The sequence below is a fragment of the Pinus tabuliformis genome, chromosome 6, assembly GCF_031772625.1.
Source record: "Pinus tabuliformis cultivar Carrire ecotype Pingquan chromosome 6, CPIR1, whole genome shotgun sequence".
Taxonomy (NCBI): Eukaryota; Viridiplantae; Streptophyta; class Pinopsida; order Pinales; family Pinaceae; genus Pinus; species Pinus tabuliformis.
The window spans coordinates 1,804,571,815-1,804,591,246 of record NC_142292.1 but is presented as its reverse complement, the minus strand read 5'-3'; positions in this window follow the sequence as shown (position 1 = coordinate 1,804,591,246).

Here is a 19,432-nt window from a genome sequence, read left to right as displayed (position 1 = left end):
TAAACCTTCATGTAGTGCACCGGACACATCCAGTTCCACGCAGATTCTAGCGTATGAAGTGTATCTTTTCTGCATGGTAGCCTCCGAGGCTTTAACAAAGGTGCCCAGCTTATCACCTATTTGCTTTAAGGCATTCAATCCCCAATAGTCTATTGGGAGAGAGAATAGTCTAATCCAAACTGGGACTTGAGTAAAAGATTCCTTTTCCGGGACAAAGTTTGGCTTCCAAGGTCTCATATACAAGCCTGCTGCTGCTAGAAAATAAGGGCCACCTTCGAATACTCTGTCTTTATCTTCTAGATTTGTAAAGACTACTGTGAAAAATCCTTTAGCCCCCAGGTGCAACTGCACATCCCCTTTCGGCTTCCACTGTTGTCTTATCCATTGGCACAGAGTCCTTTCAGACGGCCAAACTCCCATAAATTTACAAATGATGGCATGTTCAGCCATGTGCTCCCTGTAAGCCTGGATTTCAGGGTCAATGATTATTACCCTTAGGTTGTCTTTTTTCTTGGGCTTACAGGCATTACTAGTCATGGAGGTCTTGTTGGGGTTCGCGCTGGTCTCCCCCTCCTTCTCCGGTTGATCCTCGTTGTTGTTTTTTGGCTCTTTGTCTTCTTCTGGTCGTTCCTCCTCGTTTCCTGAGGGTTGAAACTTTGCGGCCGTTTTGTCTTTTGTGTTTACTCGGTTCTGCTTCTCTTTATTCCTGACTTCTGAGGGAATGTCTGTCTTGTCAGGCATCATTGGTGTCTTTTCCTTGTTTTTTCTGCTATTCTGCATCTTGCTGTTCATTCCATCTATTCTGACTCCCTCTTTCATTTTCTGTTGCTGCTTCTGCATGACAATCTGCTTAAAAGTTGGGGTCCCACTGGACCCCTCTGCTCCCATCCAGTCCGACAACACTTTCCCCTTTCGAAACAGTGCTACCAATCTGACTCTATGTTGTTCCAGCACTGTCTCAAACGCTGGACCGCATCGATACTCAATCTATCATTGTGATCACTTGTGCCTTAATCTTCTTGTGAAGAGGATTGATTAGTTACTGCAATAAAAGTAGAATCCTTTGTAGTTTTCTCCAAATCTGGAAAAAAAAATAAATAATAATAATAATAATAATAAATTAATTAATTAATTAAAATTAAAATTAAAAAATAATTAAAAAATAAAAATAAATAAAAATAAATAAATAAATAAAAAATTAAAAATTAAAAATAAAAATTAAAAAATTAAAAAGAAAATTAAAAAAATAAAAAATAAAAAAATAAAAATAAAAATAAAATAAATAATAATAATAATAACAATAATAATAACAATAATAATAATTAAAAATAAAATAAAAAAATCCTCCAAGATACAAGTTCTCCAACCTATCCACCATTTCTTGGGAAATCTCACAATGCTTCACATGCATGCTATCAGATTTTGAAATGCTATTCAAAATAATCATTTTATCTAAATCATTAGATTTATCTTTAGCTCCATTTTCAAATGATAGAAAAATCTCCACATTAACAGACACTAAATATGGTTCCAAATTGAAATTTTACCTATATGAAGTATTAAAATACCTTGTTGATCCATTTTAGAAACTTTTCAAAAATGCTCACAAAATATCCAATATCCACTCTCCAATGATCAAGATGCAATCGAGAGCCCTGCTTTGATACCAATTGTTGGAAACTAGATCACTAGTGAGAGGATGAAGGTGAATTAGTAGTATAAGCACTCATACAATTTTTCTCCAATTATCTAATATTTAACATGCATAAACATAAACATATAATTAGAGCTTAGTGCAAGAAACATAACTAAAAAATAAATGAAAGAAATCACATAATCGACACAAGTGTTTCTGGTGGAAAACACATCGTGGGAAAAAAACCACCCTATTGCTCATGCATTGTTCAATTTTATCTTTTTTCAAAAAAATTATACATGGATCTATTAAATCCCAAGATATGGAAGACTCAAGTGTTTTTAGAGTATGCTGGCACTATGAGACAGAAAATGGTTTCTCTCCCAGATCTACGGACTACCAAAGGCATCCACGATCAATTGATCATTGCCCAACCACCATTGGCCTATCCAATCACCATTGGATTGAGAAATATCGTCCTTCTACTGAACCTACCAAACCATTTTCTACTCAAAGCCTCCATGCCTTCACTTCCTCCATGCAAGGCTTGTTTCACATATTTTCAGACTAGACTCCTATAACTTGCTCAACATGAGCATTGCAAAAACATAGCATGAAAGCTCACAAATCTGCATAAAACACACCAAACACCAATACTCCACAAGAAGCAAGACAATCTCCTCAAAACACTACTCCAAACCACACATCAAAACCTCAATCACCGCATATGATAATGACTTAAACAAAATTCAGTTATTTTTTGCTACAATGGAAAACTCATACATAAAACGTAAATACTAAAACTCACACAGTTTGCAAGGTTTTCACCAATCTCACTCTCACTCTACACACTTTCAACAACCAACCATACTAATAATGTGCTTTCTCCAATATATGGTTGAATTCAAGTGCTTAACTCAATAATTACACAAAACTACTGAGCTTAATAATCTTGTTCATTTGGTTGATTTGATCCGGTTCACCTCATTGAATCAATCAACCACTAACTCCATTAGCCTTTTTATATTTTCAACTTTAATCAACTTCTGGAGGTCCCACAAACTTCTTCGACCATAAACTGAAAAGTTCCGATCAAGGATGTCACCATAAACCAAAAGTTAGTTCAACAACACGAGACATGTGAAATAGATATCAAGAAATCCTCCTACCGCACCCTTGACAAAGTCTAAAATCAATTGGGGCAATAACTGCTCATGTAGGCTTACCTCCATGCGATTGGAGCCTTTCAACTGCTCCCATAGGCGTCTTTGCATGCGATTGGGGCTAAACCTCAGTAAAATCATCAACCTCTCATCTTTGAACCTATGCCACCTATTCCATCATCTTCTCCATCACTTGAAAACTCCTCCAAGCCTCTACGAAAGGTATCCAACTAATGAAATAGGCCAAGAACAAGTCAGTGACATACTAGAATTATTCTTCCAACTATAGCACCAAGACCAACACCTCCAACTCCTCAAGTAGCAACCATAACATCTCTAAACACCTCCAGGACATGTAGCAGCAGCCTCAACACCTACAACAACAACACCGTGGAATCCAAATTTCTCCAACACTCATAGAGGTATCTCCAACACAAGAAATGACTTCTCACACATGCATCATCACAGGTAATGTCTCCAAGACAAGAAGAGACATATCCAACATCTAGAGCAACACTTCAACCACCTGTAGCAGCAACATCTCCAACCAACACAACATGTTTGGAAGTCATCTCCTGTGTAGCCACAACATCATCTCCACTAGGTCGAGTTATAGATATGTTGACATCAATGCGAACTAACAAGACTATTACCAAACATACAACACCAAGCACTCATCAGACATGCATATGACGAGAAACACCAAGAGCTTGTTGACATCAATTTCAACACTACGATGCCAACATATATATAGATATATATATATATATATATATATATATATATATATATATATATATATATATATATATATATATATATATATATAGATATGAATTAAAATTAAATATAAAAATGATTTGCTAATTTTAAACTATTTAATTAATAGTAATAATAATAACACAATTTTATTTAAAAAATTAAATCTTTTTTAAAATTAAAAAAAGGACCTTCATTGCAATTGATGATTCCACATGATGTCATTCTAATCAATATATAGTCTATAATGGAAAGTCATCTGACGTGCCATGAGAATTGGTATAATCAAAATTACCAAATATTAATATTTAAGAAGTGGTTACCATTAGGTCTGGTGTGTGAGTAGCATTAGGTTAGTTGTTTCATTATGGCTTCAAATTATGGCATGAAATTCCCTCTTGTGTGCTTGGCAGTATGCATTGTTGTGCCAAGCCTCCTTTAGATAGTCCTTTGTGTACAAAAGGCAGCGTGACCACCTTTGTTGAAAGCTTCGATATGTAGGATTTTGTTTCCCATGCTAGTCGTTATCTCTGCAATTATGCATTAATTATATGGGTTAACCATATGTGTGCATTGGGTATCATATCCATGGCATATTTGGATTGCATTTGACTTAGCCATGAGCCCTCTTCTATTGATTATATTTCCATGGATTTTTTTTGCATGGGACTAAACCTGTCTTCCTACAAATAATGATTCAACTAGCGCAAAGTCTTATACTTTCTTCGACTCGTAGAAGGTCTTAGTTTCACTGTCCATTTTGGTAGAATGGTGGTTAGGGCTTTTATACTAGGATGCTACTCTCAAGTTTTCTACTCAGTCTGATGCTATGAGGCTAGGCTGCAGTCTCACCCTTGTAATGGTAATCTTTCTTATGTTTTATTCACCATGGTCGGTTATTCCCCCCTTGCTCTCAATTCCTTGGGGAATCTTTTATATCTCCACTAGCAACTATAAGGTAATCCCAATCATCTTGAAGTTACTCTCTGACTTTCATTCGGTGTCAACTCAAAGAATAGCGTGGTAGGGTAGTCATTCGCCATGTGTGGCTTGGGCTCCAATTTTGGATTGCATTGGCAAGCCACGTTGCGAATGACAAGGAAGCCTCAATACTCATGGCCATGCAACCTACAAAAGGTAAACCATCATATGCATGCATGGAGATAGAAAATCGTGGTCTTAGTGGAGAAGTCCCTTTGTGAGTTCTTGTGAAATTTATAGCAACCGCACGTCAAAATTGGAGGAATGGCTTGTAACATTTTCTTCCTTCTAAGAATGCATCGGCCTAATTTGAATGGCTCAAGGTACTTTGTATCCACTTGCATGGATAGTTGGTTCAGTCAACTCATGCCGATAGTTCAAGCATGTCCCACTTTTGTAATTTTTTCCTAGACAGAATAGACCTATGTGCCCATGGTGTGTCCTATAGCCTTTTCAGTCTTTTTATATTGTCTGAGGCCATGGTTGGGCATAAAATATGCAATCTTAAGATATTGAACTATTTTTATTCGTCTGGTTTCCCTTATGGTAGACTAGTAAGACAAAGCACTCTCTAAATAATGTTTTTTTTTTAAGAAATGAAATAGTCAAACCTTCACACAAAAAAAGACTTTAAAGTAAATTTAAATTTATACTTTTAAATTGGAGTTTTAAAATATATATCTTATTAATTTTATCATAAATTACTAAAATAATAACAAATATTTACTTTTGATTATTATTGAGTTATAAAAAAAAGAAATATGTACTTTTGATTATTATTGAAAAAGTTTAAAAAAATTACTTAATTAATTTGTAATGGAAAAAAAAACATTTATTTATGTTTATGAATTACTTGTTGGAAAAAATATTAATAAATTACAAATAAAATTTAGAAAATTATTGACTTTTATTAATTAGAAATGAATATAAAACATTACTCTATTGAAAGTTGGTTGTATTAAGAGGTGATTTATAATTTAAAGGGAGAAAAATGTTGTCATGTAACATGATGCAATAACCCATAAGAAAAACTACGCTTCTACATACCTACATCTTTCAAAAAAATTAAACAAACGATAAACAACTATGTATTACACCATCTTATAAACATTGTATATGTACATATCTACATCTCGAACAAAAATAAGAAATAATTCATTAATAACTATAAAGGAGTTATTAAGATAGAATCAGAAATAAGAAATAATTTGATGATAGCTATGAAGGAGTTATTAACCTAACAACTATGTATTACAACATCTTATAAACAGTCTATATGCACATATCTAAAGAATATGGCCACTTTAGGTTCTCACCAGAGCTCTCACTCTGATGTGCAAGCTTCTCAAATCCGACTCTAAAGAGATGAAAGAAAAATCTTCCTCCTCGGACTCAAAACTCATAACCAAAACTCACACTCGCACTCTACTTTGACCACCCTAGAATGAGCCTTACTCTTTCATTATATAGGAAAAATGAGGGGACAATCATCCGATAGTCAAGCATACAGATTTAGTACTATCTTTCATCAGTCGAAGAGATGTGTCTCAAAACTCACCAAAAGTCAAAGTGCTCTGAGTCTCGTGACTAAAGAATCTTCGTACAAGGTTCCACTATGGATGATTTGAACAAATCCCATGGAAAACATTGTATTGTAATAAATTTTACATAGTGGATGCTTTTAAATAGAAAATTCCATGAGAAAATTGGTCACGTTCAGTCTTGTGACTAGACATCATTATTACACTATGGAAGCTTTAAGGACAAGCCCACGAGAACCATTAGTCCCCCAAGGGTGTGGCCCTTGGAAATGTTATCTCGGAATATCTAACAGAATCCCAAGACTTTGTATAAATTCTTCGTACAATCATAAGATTTCTTAAGATGATTTGGTATTTAATATTGGTCATGACTAACCATTCATGGTGTCCTTTCATAAAGTAACAAATAATTTGACAGTCTTGATAATTATTGACATCTCCAATAGTTTTACATGGAGAATGCCAACATTCTATTAAGAATCCACAATTGTCACATTCTAGCTGGAAGTCATGCTGGAAGAAGAGAGGATTTATAATAGTCTTGTTGAGGCCAAAATCATTCCACTGTTGTTGAAGCCATTCACATTGCCGTTGTCTTTGTGTGGTCCACATGGCCCCGAATTTTACTCGTGTAGTGAGTTTCATTTTGTCCATCTACATTCATGACGCCCCACCACAATTTTTTGTAGTCTGAAAAGTTGTAAATCGTGTCCGGAAAGATAATCCTTGGATCACCTTGTGGCCGCAATTCTGTCATGTCGTACCATCTCGGCCATCTGGTCCGATTTATGGCAAGATATTTGTTGAAGACTCTTCTCTGGTTCCTTCCTTCTGTCCAAATCATATTGATATCTCTAAAATCTTTACTTTGGGATTCTTCAGCCAAATGTGAAACCAACATACTTCTTTGATACACCATGTTGTCTATCAATTTGCTACCTTTGTGGTAGACTTTCCTTTTAGGTACTAAGTGCTAAATGCCAAAGTGAGGTTGCAAATTTGAATCAAGCACTTTTGTGTTTCTTAGTTGCCATGTTGGTTTCCATTTGGAACAGTATTCTTCCGAGTTTGTGTTTCAGAAATACTTCTTAGAGTCTTTGTATATTGGGAAGGGTCCCATTCTGTTACAATTGCCATAGCAGTGTCTTTCTGACTTAAATATTCTCTGCTTAGGAAGTCAGGTAGCCAATTTCTTTTGCCTTTGATGTGTTTGACTTCGAAGTCAAAATTTGCAAACAGAGCTTGCCACCTTGCAAAGTTAGCTTCTCCCTCTTTCTTTATAGCTTTACTAAGGACTTTCTTCAATGCAGAGGCATCAATCCTTAAGAGAAACTTTTTGTGTATCAAATGGATATCAAATTTATCAATGCAGTTCCATGTTGCTTTGACAACCTTTTCTATAGTAGAATACTTTTTCTCAGGGGGGCTCCAAGTCCCTAAGCCAAAATGAACTATTTTTTCTTCTCCTTCTTTATTTTGCTTCATAATTCCTCCCCACCCTTCGTTGCTGGCATCTGTTTCAACAATTTTGAAAGAATCTTCATCAATGATATGAAGAATAGGAAGAGTTTTTACCTTTGTTTTAATTCTTATGACAGCTTCTGTGTGGGCTTGAGACCAGGGTTCTAGATGTTTTTGCAGCCTTCTATTAAGTAATGATCTATCTTTGGCATAATCTTTGTAAAAGATGCTCACATAGTTTAAACATCCCAAGAATCTCTGTAATTGAGTTTTATCAATGATAATATCTGGAAATTTATCAGCAAATTCCAGAGCATGTTTTTGCAGAGTGATCTTCCCATCTTTAATTTTATGGCCAAGAAACTTCATACTTCTATGAAATAACTCAATCTTTTTCTTGCTAAGAACCAGTCCATTGGTTTTGACAAGTTGTGCAAATTTCTGGACATGCTTAAAGTGATCATGGACATTTTATAAAATATAAGTATATCATCAATGTATACTAGTAGCCAATCAAGATATGGTTTGAAAATATCGTTCGTAACCTTCTGGAATTTGAAGGGTGCATGATTTAATCCGAAAGGCATGACGTTCCATTCATACTGTCCTGCCGGGACATTGAAAGCTATCTTAAATTTATCATCTTCATTATTACCACCTGCCAAAATCCTGATTTCATATCAAATTTAGAATATACTTTAGCCCTAGCTATTCTTGCTAGTAGATTTCCTTTATGAGGAACAAGTTCAGTATCATCTAAGAGGACAGTATTCATAGGTTTATAGCTTATGACTAGTCTTGTAATACCTCTTAACTGTTCTAAATGTTTAATAACATAAAAACCATAGCAGTTCCAAGGAATGTTAGATTCTCTGATCAATCTTCTTTCTAGGAGGATTTCTATCTCTTTTTGACAGAGATCTCTATATTCTTTGTTCATAGGGATTTCTCTACTCTTGCAAGGTTTCCCTTTATACTCATCTTTGTAGGGAAATCCGACACAATGATGTTTTCTATGCCAAAATGCATTCGGTTGTTCAGAACAGCATTCCTTTTCTATATGTGATCTTAGACTTGAGATCCCTTGTTTAATTATAGGCATCTGAAGATAGTCTCTTATTTTTATGGTGGTATTTAGCTCTTTGAGCTCTTCAATTTTATTTTTTACTTTCTCAATCTGCTGCATTTCTTGTACCATCGTAGACACTCTGGGAGTACAAACAAAGGGTAACTTGATTGTTTTCAATTTTTTGACTGAGCTTGTTATAGATATAAAATAACCAGTCTTGCCATTTTTCAATCTAACTTATCCATGTGGCTCTACAGCTGCTAAAAAACATTCCCCAAAATAGAGTCAATAGGAATGTCTGCAACAACAAATTTAATTTGATGCAGTGCTCTTTAAAGCAAATAGAGGCCTGAGGGACTTCATACAATAGATCTTTGTTTCCTAACCCAATCATTTGTCTAAATGATTTTACCTAGTACTTTGTAGGTACTATTTTTGAGTTCACAATAATGACATCTGCCCCAGAGTCAATAAGTGTTCTTAGGGAAAATATTTCACCATTTATACATAAATCTAACATAACATGATGTTTCTGATACTCGATAGCCATTACTCTCATGTCAGTGAAACCCATAGTATCATCATTTTTCCTTCAAATATTTAAATATTTGGGTTAGTCTAGTATTCATCATATGCATCCTCTAGTTTCTTCCCTTTTTCTACTCAGAGGCCTGTGCTTTTAGAGAGACAATTTCATTTTTGAGATAATGGATCTCTTGGCTGACTTCTCCTAAAGTGAGGGCTCTCATTTTAGATTGCTGTTGACTTCTCTGGAAAGATCTTGTATTTCTTTCAAATGAGGCATCGATGAATAATGCCTTTGGTTCAGTTTTAGAGGTGGTCTTGCTACTGCTCCCCTGATTTTTATGCATTGTGCTTAGAAAATTTTCTAGTAACTTTTCTTTCATCTCTCCTTCTCCTAATGTTATGATCTAGGCAAGTAGCTTTATTTCTACAACATCCATGGTTTGTGCCATGAGAACTTTCTCCTTTGGCTAAGAAACAATTCCTTCATCAAATGAGATTTCTGATTCAGTGTTTGAGTCACACTACCAGTTGTCTGAATCAGTACAGTCACATTCATTCATGTGCATGTTTAATTCTTCATTACAGCATTCTGAAGAAGAACTTTCAGAGGATTCAGATGTTGAACAGAGTTGTCATTGTTGTATCTGTTCTTTAAATGATATTTTTGGACAATTTTCAGATTTGTGATTTTTAGAACCACATTTATTACACAATATTTGCATCATGCCTTCTGTTTTTAATATCCTTTTCTTCTTTACAGCTTCAAAGAATTTCTTTCCTCCATTTCTCTTAGATTCTTCCACTAAAGGACAACAATTGGAGGTATGTCCAGGTTGGCCACAGAGCCAACAAATCAATTTATTCCATTGATCTTTCTTCTGTGTCTATAGATGAATTGGGTTCATAGTAATGTGTTTTTGGCACATATTTATAGTATCGTTTCTTGGTCCCTTTTCTTTTGCTCTGTGGATATTTTCTATATTCTTGTCTTTTTTCTTTCTTGGCCTTATTTTTAGCTTTTCTTCTTTTTACTATGGGGTCATCTATAGCGAGGCCATACTTGTTACAGATGGATTTACCATCTCGTAATCTTGACATTTTCTAAAGAGATTTATTAACTTTCATACTAGTGCATAAATTTACCATAACTTTTGTTATAATGCTATATATTCGTCCCCAACTAAAGGATTCAAAAGGCAAGTGAAAAACATCTTGTTGTCTTAGATAATCTACAAATTTTGAAGGCAATGTCGTTAAGTAGATTTTCTTCCACAAGAGATTTTTGCTATTTTTAACCTCATATATTCTTTGAATCCAATCTTTATGAAAATCTTCATAATGGGACATTTTATTGCATTTAATATTGATGAGAATTATCTCATGCTTATTGGAAAGTTCATGTTCTCCTCCACACCAATGTTCTAAAATAAATGAAGTTACTACCCCAATCATATTTCTTGATGGATTTCCATCAGAATTGTGAATAATATCTCCCATTTCATCTTTCAATATCTCATTTTCCTTTTTTTCCACTAATGCTAGTGATGACTCTGTTTCCCACCATCTCAACAAAGTTTCAGTGAAGCACTTAACGATAGATTTACAATTTTCTATTTCATTTTTTCCCCTTAGGCACATAAGCTTGTATTCTATAAACATAAGATCTATCATTTTTCGAATCTAAGCAACACTCAGATTGTCAATATTCCATTTTCTATGTGATTCAGGATGGAAGTAATGTGCTTCTGGAAGTTTCCCCTTTCCACTGAGATCAGGTGCTGGATACCTGATATATTGGCTTTGGAGAGGCTCATAGATAGGGAACAGATGTGGTTCAGATCTTTCAGGTTGCTTTCCTTATTTAAACAATGAGGAGGTAGTCATTGGATCAGATTTATCTTCGACTATTTCTTTAGGAAACAGAGAAGGAAATTTAACAACATGCTTAACGGGATGTTGAATATTTATAGATCTCTTGAATAGAGAAGAAACATGAATTTGTTTTTCATTGGGAGCTATATGAACTTTATCAAATTTTTCAGACAGTTCTTTAATAGATTCCTAAGTAGATTGTTTTCCCATATCTACTTTCCTTTCAACACCTTCTATCCTTATTAAGGATTCTTTGACAAAACCTTTTAATACAGAAGTGGAATAATTCACATCATTTAAGGTTTTGTTTATACTATTTACAAAGAATTTTATACTATCAAATTCTTTTTTCACCTCAATAGACTTTGCACAATTCATTTCTAGCCCTTTAACTGTTGTATTTGTCCAATTTATTTTTTCACTTGCTTTCTGTATTCTACCATCAATGAAAAGGGCATTATCATCCTTTAAAACCACTGGAATGTCTTTAGCATTGTTCTATGCTTCTCCTAATACAATGCCTTTGTAAGGAGAGAAGGATGTAGAACTTTCAATTTTATTGCCATCTTTCGCAGTCCAAGAATGTTTTGTTGAAGATGATTCGGCATCTGCCATTTGTACATCTGTATTTTCTTGTGTCTTTTTTTGTTCATAAAAATACAACCAAACATTTTTCTCTTGCATCTATGCTTTCCATTCATCGGATAATATAATTTTTTCTGGATATGGAGCAGTGAGATCAAACCTTTCAGCCTCAGGATGAGTGTATAAATCCCAATTAAGCATATTTTTCATCCATTGATCGTCAATCTTATGCTTCCTACATCCTTCCACAACTGAGAAGAACTTGTGCATTTCTGTTTTTGAAGGCTTCTTACAATTAGGAGGCACAAAGTTGTTAAATCTGGATTGAGGGATTATCTTATCAAGTTGTTCCAAATATCCTCGACCATAGCACGGCATACTAAAAGGACGCATTTTGCTAAACATGTCTTTGAGGTGAGGATCTTCATTTTCTAAATATGGAAGCTCATAAATTATTAATACATGATCAACATCATGAGGGGATGGTATATCAGAACACTTAGGATTAGGACACGGAGTGACAGATGTTGTAGGGGGAGATTCTCTTGTTTTTGGATGGTGGTTCTGATGTATGACAAAATCAGCAAGGCTACTGAGATTTATATTTTGATTGCAGCTTGGGCAAATAACTTGTAGAGATGAAAACTTTACGATCTGGGCATATTGAAATAGATCTATATGTGGGAAATTTACAGATGGTGTAAAAGAACTAGAAGTATCTATTATTTGTGGATCAATATACATGGATTATGCTTTGCAAGCTAAATTGATTCTTCTGTGATCTATTATAGATCTTCTAGCAAAGGACACTATGTCAGATGATGGTCTTTCTTGTATATCAGTAGAAGTGATCTTTTGCATTGTTGGAGGTTTTGGGTTATCAACAACCCAATGCTTTGGGAAACTTAAGTCTTCCCATTTAATAATCTGATGTTCTAACTTTTGATTCTAGGTATGTGTTAGAAAAACCATAGTAGATTTGTATTCTTTGCTGGGAGCATGGAGAACTGGAGGATAGAGGGTATTTGTGTGTCTGAAACAATCACGAGTTTGAATGGAAATATTATTTCTCTTTTTCTTCATATCAAACCCCGTTGTGTGGATCTGTAGTTGAAAAATATCCTTGACGTGCTCATCAAATGTATATATAGAAAAGTTGGGATAACAATCAAAGTATACTACTCCATTTGATAATGGAGCAACCATCCCTCCTATCAATGAATATGAATACTTGTTATGTGTAAGATCTCTGCCTGTAGCAAGAACGAAAGTATTCATTCCTGTGTGAACTAAGGGATTTATCCCTACCCTTATGCACCTCACATGCAAATATTTGGTTCCCAACCTTTTAGCCTCAGCCTGAAGTTTCTTAGTGTCAAGAAGAGAAAGTGTTTGTATAGAGTCAAATTTCTCCTGTATTTGGCTAATGCTTTCTGTGAGATATTCTAGTTACAACTTTAAGATGGAACATGGATGGGTTAGCATATACTTATGACGAGGAGACACTGGGTAAACACCACTTAGGTGCAGGCTGACTTTCAAAATATTCAAGTTTTGCAGAATTTATAGCCCTTTTAGATGATATGCAAGCATATCTCTTAATAGGTTTTCTGCTTATTTTTGAGCTGCTCTCTTCCAGTATTGTCTATTTATAAACTTACAGATATTGAGTACTAATCGTAATGAACCGTAATAAGAAATAATTCAATGATAACTATGAAAGAATTATTAACATAGAATCAGAAATAAGAAATAATTCGATGATGACTATGAAGGAGTTATCAACCCAGAAATAAATGATAAAAACACTTCGGTCATATCAAAATATAGGACAATTAATAATAACTTATAAGCCAATATACTAAATCAAAAGTCCAATATAATATATAGCAGTAATTGACTGATTGTCTGCATACAAAATTCTTAGTACTTTTATTCCCCGAAATTATGATAAAGTTGCATGGGATAAATGTTTTCCAAGCACAGATGGACTAAAACCCTACCTCTGTTACATTGTATTAAAACAAGCTCGAAAGCCACAGCAGCATGAAAATTAAAACAAGTCTTCATCACCAAAACATTATGGTATATAAACCATAACACCTGGGAATAAATACAGGACCTGCAAATATAGTTGTAGACCAATACCTAAAGAAGTCTCCATCGCAGATGTGGACGAAAAAAATATACTTGACTTACCCCTTATTTCTGCCCATTTATTCTTTATGTCGCGACGTTGTCTCTTTCCATGGAGCTCCTTACAAGTGCAGCGCCACGATTTCTTTTTCTCTCGGGATCAATGCGATCCTTCGAAGTCAATACCTCTTATTCATGTCCCTTTATCGTTGAGCGTGAACGAGAACCTGTGTGTATTGGAATAAACATTTAAAAAGTCTTTTCTGCCGTCAAAGAAACAAACCCTTGCTCTCACTGAAGCCCCTCCAAAGAAACCACATATACCCAGGTTTTTCGTGAAGCTCGGAGACAACATCCCACATCTGGACGAAAAGGAAATATGTGACTCATCCCTTGTCTCCGCCACCTACACGAAAAGGAAATATGGGACTCATCCCTTGTCTCCACCACCTACAGAAGACCAACCTTGACCATGGATTGCCATGGATACTTCATCTGCTCCGCTGCAAAATTTTGAAAAAAGGTTCTTACCATTTCACACGACTACCTGAAGTCTTTTGTTCAGGAAGCGATAAGCGCCATCCAATCATTTACAGCTAACGAATCTCCAAAAACTTGCTGCGCAATAACGTCAATTACTGGTCGCAAATCTCGGATGTCTTGCACCGCCACAGAGTCTTTTTCCGTGGAGATCCTTAGATCTGCAGCACCACACAATCTTATATTTTCCTATCGCGATCTCTATTGACTTGCAGTGCCATAACGTCATCGAAAGTCTTGTATTTTTTTCTCTCCAAATCATCAGAGTTGCAAAGCCAGAATATTGTTTTCTGTCGCGATCCATGATATCCTTTTGTATGGCCATGCATGTCAATACGCCTTATTTCTGCCCATTTATTCTTCATATCACGACAATGTTTCTTTCCATCTTTAGACTTCAGCGCCACAATTTCTTTTTCAGTCTCCATCTATGTTATCTATTTCTATGGCTATCGAAGTCAATGCCCCCATATTCTCGCTCATTTATTGTTTAACGTGAGGAGAACAAATGTCTATTAAAATAAAAATGAAAAATATCTCTTTCGCCGCCACATAAACAAACCTGGGCTCTTGTTGAAGCCCTCCAATGAACCCCATAAACCTGGGTTCGCCGGCCCCGATCCGGGATGCCCGCTTAACGAACACATATACCCAGGGTTTTCATGAAGCTTAGAGAAAACCTAGTGCTATGACTTTTTGACTTTATTCACCGTCATGCCTCAACAACAAAACCACATAAACCAGGTTCCCAATGTTTTTGTCTCGTTCATTTCCCGAAACCTCGGTTTGGGGAGACTTTCCTGCGTCTGCATTTTATTTTTAATTAAATTTAATTTGTGAAAGGCTTAGTCTAATTGATAGATGAAATAATTTTGTGGTTAGCATTGTAGTTGGAATTTAGCAATATTGTATAAATAGATTCTATATCCTAAAAAATCATTGAATTATTCAACGTTTGCAAATTAAACAACTTTAAACTTTTGATTTTTAAAAAAATCTATTGGATTTTGAACAAAATTCACTACAAAAAGTGTGTCTAGTTAGACTATGTGCTACTAACATGATCTACATCTTGGTATGGTATATATATATATATATATAGATATATATATATATATAAAATGGGCATGGAGTATGATCTAAAATTGCTTTTGCTTGGCTAAAAGATTGGCCCAAGACCTAAAGGTATGTGGCAGAAGTGAAAGCTTGGCCCTTTGTGGACCACTAGGTGGCTAAGTTTTCCTTGAATAATAATAATGCATCATTTTGCATTGGTCGAGAACCAATGGTAGTTGTCCTCTACTGATTTTTTTTTGTAAGCTTGCTAGATTCTTCCTTTTCATTAGAATATAAACAAGTTACATCCACATAAAAACAAGTTAGGTGGTCTCAACTTGCCCATCGGGAAACCAAGTCAGTTGACCACCTAACGGCATGATAAAGTCATCTAGTAGCAAAAAAGATTGAGTCTATCTATCGAAGCTATATAAGTTTGATTATCATGTCCACATCCATATTCTCTTTGCCTATACATATATATGACTATAAACTAGAAATTAAAAGGTATCTGCATAAAGACCGAAAAAAAAAAATGAAAGCTGATAGTCTATTCATCTTGCTCGGTGGGGCCAGATGCAACTGGGGCCAGAACTTTAGTACTAGAGCCTCGCAGCTCTGTCTGTGAAAGCATACAAGGAGAGTGTCCCTCCATATGACCAAGGTGCCCTCCTTATTTCTGCATCTGAAATTGCAACTTCTGAAAATGTCGTTTATAATTTGGAAAATCCTGAACAAAAGTCATCATGCTCACCGAGATTTGTTCTAGGGCCTTTCCCAGGAGACCTTTCATCACTCAGTAAAGATACAGAGTCTGTTTGAATTGAAGCACTATCCCTCTAGTGTGATCAGGATCTGGAACTAGGAGTCTCGAGTCCTTCATTTCAACTTCATTCGTGTTTGATTGTCTACTTATTTCCTCCTCCCATTCTTCTATCAGCCTTCTAATCTCGTTGTTGGTGTCTTCCTTGTATGTGGTGGCCGCTTCATTTATTTGGTTAGCCACTGGCTTTCTGTTGTGTCTCTTGCTTGAGGATCTTGGTTCATCCTCCACCTCAGCCAACCAATATCTCTTGCCTCAACCCTTCCCTTTCATCGTTCTGCCCATTGCCTTACCGTCTCAACGCCTTTCTATCAAATTATGTGGAAATGGGGAGGCTAGCCTCGATGCTCTTCACACCCGAGACTACTTACCATGTCGAGGACCTGATATGGAAACACAACACCAGAATTTCCAGAACATTATATTTTGTTTTTCTGTCACCCATAGGCTCTGCCATTCCGCAAAATCTGCCACCCCTCGTTCAATTGCATAACAATATAATTTAAGGATCCCATACCCAACATGTCCATTACCTGCACCCTAGTGCGGGTTCCTTTGCCCCCACCGACACCCTCTAATTTCGAAGTCCATTAGGGAGCCACACTGTGAATGTGAGAGAAGCCTCAATATCAGTAGCCATGCAACTTGCAAAAAGGAAAGCATCATATCATTCTGCATGTATGGAGACAGAAAATTTTGGTCATGGTGGAGGAGTCCCTTTGTGGGTGCTGGTGGAATTTACAGTGAGCACAAGTCAAAAAGGAATGGCTTGCAATGTGATCTTCCCTGTAAGAATGAATCAGCCTGATGCGACCAACTTTAGGTACATTGTGGCCTCTTATATGCCTCATTTCATTAGTCAATTCAAAGTAAATTATGGAATTTTGTTATTCCTTCTAATATCTAAGTATGACTCTTGTGGATAGTTCAGGCATGTCCCACTTTTGTAATTTTTTCCTAGACAAAATAGGCCTGTATGCACATGGTTTGTTCTTAATCCAGTTGGATATTGGTGGCCACCCATCTATTCCACTTAGACCCCACCATTGTTTCTTTTATTTTCCTTAATTGTATCGCGATTTACTATTTTTGGCAGTTTTTTGGCTCTTGAACTTCTGAAGCTCTTTTGAAGCCCTAAACGACATTTTTTTTCGAAAATGGCAATGTGTTTATAATCGAAAGTTGTAATCCTCAAATAGATCTTTCTAACAAGATATCATACGCATCAAATAGAGATTGTATGCCATACTTACGACCCCAGGAATTTGACATACCAATTTACCCAAACGGGACCCAGAAACATTTGGCGCTTCATCTCCTAGGGTTAGGTTTTTGGATGTTTAGGGTTTTCAATTGTTTCTCAATTATAAATAGGCCTTCGAGCCTCATTGTAACACAATTAAGAAGACATGTAGCCACCACATCTCTTCTCATAGTTAAACAATCATCACCTGACCTAGTTTATTTCCATTCTACATGTAAATAGTTTTTAATAACTTTTTATTATTGAATTGAAGTTCTATTTGCACTATATCTTTGTGTTTTTGTTTATATATCTATTTTATTTTTTTCCTTCATAAATCTGGATCAGTCCTATAGTCTCTCTAGTCTTTTTATATTGTCAGAGGCCATGGTTAGCCGAAGACTATGTAATCTTGAGATATTGAACTTATGTTACTGGTCTCGTTTCCCTTCAGACATACAAGTAATAAAAAGTCACTCTCTATGTAGTTATTTTTCGAATAAATGAAAGAGTCAATCCTTCACACAATAAAAAATAAAGATAAGGACTTTAAGGTAAATTTAAATTTATACTTTTAAATTGAAGTTTAAAAATATATATCTTATTAATTTTATCATAAATTACTAAAACCATAACAAGTATTTACTTTTGATTATTAATGAGTTATAAAAACTACTAAAAAAGATTACTTAATTAATTTGTAATGAAACAAAAACATTCATTTATGTTTTTGAATTACTCTTTGAATCCTCGATGGGGGTGTATGCTCAATGACCACACAAGGGAAAAGATCGGTTGGACGATTTTGCACACAACCCAACTAACATGATAAATGATATGGGCGCATGGTAATGGTACAAGGGTAGAGAGCCCTAAGTGGTCGAAGCCAGGAACAATCGAGAAGGAGGCCATGATCCATTTTTATGGGTGTTGGGGTTTGATGTGTGTTTTATGCATGTTGGTAATGGGAGTAAGGTACAGAGGGGGCAGAGTCATGGTGTATGCACATGTACTTTTCCTGTGCATGCAAGTTCAAACTTGTAGAATTTAGGGTGCCCACGGTAAGGGTGATGAGGGATTGTTGTCATCGACTGACTTCTAGTCCACTAGGATGGCGATTTGTGACCTAGGTATTCAGTTTTTTCATGGCTTGATAGACGCTCCAAGCCTCGCCTTCCACAATTATTCTCTGAGCGTAGGGGAGGGGTCTCTAGTCGTCCAACTATTTTGTTGGTCAGTGTTGTTCCCTTCTACCTAGTTTCTTTCATGTGGTGGTGGATGACATTGCTTTATGGTTTTGCGACTTTGTGTTATTGTGAGAATTCGGTATTGGTTCCCATTTTTTGGGTGTTGGGACGGTTTAGGGGTTGAGTAGTGTGGGAGCTCTGTAATAGTGGAAAAGAGCATTAGGTGGGTGCTCGTGAATTAGGGATCCAGTGAAGTTCATCTCACTTAGGCAGGTGGGCCCAAATATTCTCGGTAGTGTTGAAACGAGGGTGCAGTGGGTGAGAGGATATCGATGCATACCAGAGGTAGCTAGGGTTGGTGGTGGAGTAATGCAATGATAGAGGGGTAGGCTGAGACATGGAGCTGACCACTGGGGCTAGTTGGGGGCAAGGGCAGCGAGAGGCGAAGAATCTGAGGAGGATGCACCCTGATGAAAGAGTACGTGGCGGAGTAGTTTCCCGAGTCGTTGGGTCATGTCAAAAAACAATAAACACTACAGACCATTGTGAAGTATCTGCAAGGCATCCAAACCAGCCTAGACATTCTCTAATAGGAGCGATATGAAGGCCAGAATGAGGTAATCATATATATCAATGATTTGCAGTTTTCTAAAGAAAAAATTATGGAATTCCTTACCTCTCTCCGTCGCAGCCAACAGTAGTTGATGAGCAGTTGGATGAGATAGAGGCTAGATTGGCTCACATATATTCTCATGTCCATGAGGGCCGAGGTCTGTTGGCACCTTTAGATACTATACGAAGCCAAAATCCTCCTATGTAATTGTGATGAGAGTTGGTAGCTTTCTAGTTTTG